The 5,588-nt window shown below is 47.2% G+C and overlaps 1 long non-coding RNA gene across 1 annotated transcript; it reads right to left on the reverse strand.

Moving 5' to 3' along the window:
* Window positions 1–1,869: 1,869 nt before the first annotated feature.
* Window positions 1,870–4,244, reverse strand: LOC122389366. Its single transcript, XR_006257966.1, has 3 exons — window positions 3,861–4,244; window positions 3,354–3,489; window positions 1,870–2,668 (listed from the first exon to the last, which is right to left on the reverse strand). It is a non-coding gene; the product is annotated as an uncharacterized LOC122389366 (long non-coding RNA).
* Window positions 4,245–5,588: the final 1,344 nt, after the last annotated feature.

A 5,588-nucleotide genomic window follows, 5' to 3' on the forward strand; every position in this document is an offset into this window, starting at 1 on the left:
TCATCGTTCCCATCGTGGGCGGCGGCGGCGGCGGCGGACCTCCCCACGGTGGCGGCCACGGCGGCGGCGGCCACGGTGGCGGCGGGGGACCGCCCATCATTCTTCCCATCGTTGGCGGCGGCGGCCACGGTGGCGGCGGCGGTGGGCACGGACCGCCCGGCGGTGGCCACGGCGGCGGCGGCGGCGGTGCTCCGATCATCATTCCGATCCAGGGCGGTGGCGGCGGCGGCCACGGCGGCGGCGGCCACGGTCCTCCGGGCGGTGGCCACGGCGGTGGCGGCGGCGGTGCCCCCATCATTATCCCCATCCAGGGCGGTGGCGGCGGCCACGGTGCTGGAGGCCACGGCGCTGGACCCCCGCCTGTGGTTGCTGCTTACGGTTAAATTGTCACGCTAGCTAAATTCATGCCCGTTAGAAAAATACTAATTTAATTGTGCGAGTGCGACCGATTAGATCTTCATTTACCTGTGTTTTTCAATGTCATTGTGCACTTCTTCCTGAAAGTGCCTGAGTCATCACCCGACCCGTTGCGTGTACAATAGGATTATGCAGGTAGTGCCGTCTGTGTTTACTGTTCCCATGTCTGATGTCGCCGGTCCTGAACGGAAATCCTTCAGACGACTTAATGAATACATATTTATAACACTGCTCAATAGTTGTTTGCTGTTGCCTTGTCTATCACGGATCACAGCCGAATGGGCGACGGCGATAACGGTCAATGCATTTTTATACCGTGGTCTTCAGTATTTTCCCTGGCTGACAACACTGATCTCACTGCTCACAAATTAATTGATGAATCACAGATAGATATAATGCGATATATGTCACAGAAAGGGAAAAATGCAATAACAAATTACCCCGTATCATTCTCCTATTTGTATTACCATCATACGTAATTAACCTAATGTGCAGTTAGTCCTATAACGTGGCTGGAATGAGTTTGACTGAATTGATAAATACACTTAAATGTAACGTCAGACGGAAAGATGTGGAGTTTCTTTTTTCGAGAATTTGTATATCAGGTCACTGCCTGGTCAAAGCTTCACAATTGCTCTTCATGGAAGATGGCCGATGCCGACAGCGGTTGCCAATATATTAACCGTTTTCACGACGGTCTATCCGGCGAGTGCACCTAATTTGACCAAATCTGCACCCAATCTCTTTTACAGCAAATATCTTCATTTTATGAACTTATTTCAGTGTTTTAATCGATGATGCTCTCTGATAATACGACAAAGCAGGCATATAAGCAATTAGTGTAACCTTAGCTGATAGCTACTAAGAGACACACTGAACCTGATTTGACCAAATCTGCACCTGATCTGCACCAGATGTGCACCAGGCACGTACCCAGGATTTCGCCCAGGAGGGGGCCACCTGCTTTCGAAGGGGCCCCCCACAGTGTATAGGGCCCCCCAGGTTCCCCGGGGGCCCCCGGAGTCATGAAGATCCTTCCCAGCCAGCAAATCGGAGCTTCCCCGTACGGGGAAGGCCTATGGCGAGCTTGGGGCAGGCTCGGGGAAACCCCAACCGTTCTCTTGGGGAAAACGGAGCGTTCGCTTGGGATTTGAGACACTTTGTACGGGGAACTTTGTGCGGGATTCGTACGGGGAAACGGTATAACTACCCAAGCGTTCCCCAAACGTCCCCCAAGCTACCCCCGCGCCGACTATGGTTAAAACCCGTTGTTAAAGTCGGTTCCCCGTACGGGGATATCGAACATTTTCCCCAAGAAGATCCTGTGCGAGCCCCGCACATTCCCCCACCCAGCTATACGGGTTTATACTTACTGGAGACCTTCCCCGATCGGGGAAACCGTGATTTTCCCCTAACGTTCCCAGACATTTTCCCCGCGCGAGCCCCGGCCGTTCCCCGACTTGGCAATGGCCCTACTGCCTTGTCTGCTTTTTTCCCCGTACGGAGAAGCCAGTAAAAACCGCACTGGGAAACAAATCGGGTCCCATTAAAATTGACAATGACTATTTATTTTGTCTGTAAACATACAAATATTTGTATAAACATACTTGTTTATATACAAACAAAATTGTCCACTTGTTTCCCCGCAATAGGGAAACGATAAAACCACACAGGAAAATAATTAGAACCAATCCATTTGGGCATGCCTGTTTATTTCCAGACTTTCAGGACGCTTCAACGACTAGATCAATACACAACAGTCGGCCAAGCATGGTATGTGTCTGTACCACCACAGCCTATACTATGTTTATGTGGAGTCCTTCATTTGATGAAAGGTTAACATGCTTGATAATTGATATACTCGTTACAAATCAAGACAAACACTAAAAAAAGTTATTATTCACTTAAAATACATTGTGAACGCTTAGCAGGTGGCAAACATTACAGCAGCAGCGCAGCAGTATCAAACAACAGGTGACGAACACGAGCACTGGTAACCGGTCTAACCCCAGTTCTAACACGTCGAACCCCAGTTGATCCTCTGCAGTAGGAGTACCTATGTTCAGCAGATTGAGAACGACGGCTTTTCTGTAGTCTCCCTACAGCTGGTCCGGCCTTCCGTTCAGTAGTGCCCTGGATCCACAACTCGAGTCTTCCTTTTGGCTGTTTCAGACACATCTCAGCGGTCAGCTGCCGCTGAGAGCCACCTTGCTATGATCCATGTCCCAGCGCATCTCCAGGAATTCTGCGGCTGTGGACAAAAACAAAAATATGTGCACTTGTAGGTATATCAATCAGGTTTACAGCTAGCTACTACATGAAATGTCCTTTTATGGAAACTTCAGCTTACGCTGAAACATGTTGCATGCCATTTTATGAAATTACACTTATTTATAACTTTTTTCTCACGAAAAGTGCTTAAAAAATCAATGTGATATACTTTGAATAGTTAATTAAAACAGGAAATAAAAATTCAATAATGAAATTTGTACTTCTAAACATTTCTCATTCCAGGAAAGTCATTAGGTAATAAATGTTTTACGTCTATATTACGCCTTACGAAGTTCCTCACGAAAGCACTTGACAGATAAATGAACGCCGTTTGACAATTAAAATCGGTTGCTAGTTTATCAAGATAACAATGAAGTCCCTTTCACAAACAGAGATGTCTAGTAGAGCTGCTGAAACAGGCTCTTTCCGAAGACAAAAAAAAAAAAAAATGGAATGCGAAAGCCTATTCAAATACATGTATTTATTACAATCGCGTCAATCGTTCGCACATCCCTGTAAGCGATCGTGATTTCATGTATTTAATTAATGGGCTCTCGCATGAGATTTTCTGGCTGTAGAAAGAGTGTGTCTCAGCCTTTAGACTTGGGTGAAGGACAGGTTGTTCAACAGCTCTAAGCTAACCCCCACCCCCATAAACTGCTTACCAGCTTCGCCTGGAAGTCGCTCTTCGGTTACTCATGCGAGCAATTACGCATTAACTCCACGCCGGGTTCATACTGCTGTTGTGGGTTCTGCCAAGTCCCGTCGGAAACCTTCCGGTCGTAACCGGCAGACGTCCCTCTAGAACAGAAACGATAAAGCATTAGGCTGATGACATTATATTGTCCGGGCAATTTAAGGATAACCTCAGACGGAGGTTGATGACCTCAGTCATTTTTACGTCATATTCTGTATACCCTAGACAGTGATCAAGATATTGTGTGTATCGGAAGCTTTGTCTTTTACAATAAATTTGAGTTAGTATCATCGTCATTTTATATCTATCATGGATTCTGCCATACAACTGGAATTGCGCGATCGGGTGGTGGGGTCAGGGTCAGCACAAAAAGCTATGCTTAGTGCGGGCTGATTCCTCAAATCCACCCATTCAACCATTCGGACTAAATTTATAAAAGAAAGATTCGTTACAATTAAGTGCTTTAGTTCATTACCAACACAGCATATCTTCCTCGTCGAGCTGCGTCCTCCGTTGGTGCCGAGTCCAGCTTCTCACGCACTGACCCCAGCGGTAGATCACGACTTTGGGCACAGGTCAGTCAAGCGGTCACCACATCTCGCCGTTCACCGTCTTCGTTCACAGCTCTGTAGTGTCGCCGCACTCTTCAGTGCCAACCATTGTCTGACCTGGAGCGGTACCTAGCCCACGGCTTGCTCACACAACCGCGCGGCGCAGTGACTCTGGACCGACTTCCCCCGTTCGTCCCGTCTGACGCGTCGGCACGGCCCCATTCACGATGACAGATGGCGACAGGAGACGCCCCTCAACCAGATGTGCGGACGGAACCGACGGCGGCCGGCCGTTGCTACCCCTCCCTCCCCTCCCCTCGCTGCGTTGAGGCGACACTTCTAAGTCGTAAGCAGCACACACAGAAATATTGAGCGGAAAAACGGTGTAATTGAAAGTACCAAAAGGAACATTTTTTTGGTGTAAAATTACTCCGTTTTCTGCGTAAAAGAACACTTATATGTGTGTTTTGCTAGCTTCGGAGTGCTTCACTATTGTGTAGGAGAACCGCTTTCAGTGTACCTTTACCGCGGATCTCGCGTTACATTCACGCACAAATATGTGTTTTTGGTAAAAAGTACCAAAAGGAACACTCGCGTGGTAATCGTACACAAATTCATGGCGGTAAATTTACACAAATATGACGGTTATTATAACGATTTTTTCTGGTAAAGCTAATGTTGGGCCCGCAAAATTTGTAACGCAAGCGACACACGGCTGGACGTTGTCGCCAGCCGCGAGCCTTAGCTAAATGCAACGAAACATTGTGATGCTCAATGCCTACCCCATGCTGCAAACACGTTTGTTTGTTTGTCGTTTATTATTAAGAATCGACATGACATCTGACGGAAATAAAAGTTAGATTAGCGTATATACCTTATGATGTATATAAGTTAATATTTCACAACGCATGGGCGCCGCTACAGGCCGCTGCCACCGCCCGTCTCCCGTCAACTGCCCGTAATTGATAAATAAAAAATATGTCATCTGTATGCACTACTTCACTGTGCCAAAATTATCGTTCATTTAATTAGCCATCGGCTCTCTGTTGCCTATCTGGCAAAATATTAGCATACCTATACCTAATTAACCCTAGAAAAGCATGAAAGTGCATCCATTATTTTCATAACACGACAGCAGCTCAGTTGAAAAATTACAAGCCCACCTTAGCACTCCGACAAAGCTGGATAATTTCCAGCAGCTCCTCCAATGTCGCTCCGCTTCAGATTTCCGACTCGGTCTTGATTGCAGTTATCAGACGATGACCACAATGCAGTATTTCACTTATTATTCACTTATTCACTCATTACTCAGCCTATTATCCAACTAGATAAACACCACAGCACTGTTTTATCTCACTGATGTCACAAGAATGGGCAAACTCACTCTGCGCACTGCAGCCACAACACTCCCCCGCCGGCCCCCGCGGTCCCCGGCGCACAACTGACAGATTGCGAAAATGGCGCCGCCGCCGTCAGCATTTAGCTCAAAATTTCGCTAAATTTACACGGGTTGACGTAAACGAACGGTGCTCTGGATGTGTACCGCAATTACCAGTGTGACACAACACTCATTCGCTTATGGATACACTTGCTTTGCATGAAAACATATTAGTTAGGTATTTAAACATCTGTTATGCTGTTACATTATCCTG

The sequence above is a fragment of the Amphibalanus amphitrite genome, unplaced genomic scaffold (genome assembly GCF_019059575.1).
Source record: "Amphibalanus amphitrite isolate SeventyFive unplaced genomic scaffold, NRLGWU_Aamphi_draft 000356F_arrow, whole genome shotgun sequence".
Taxonomy (NCBI): Eukaryota; Metazoa; Arthropoda; class Thecostraca; order Balanomorpha; family Balanidae; genus Amphibalanus; species Amphibalanus amphitrite.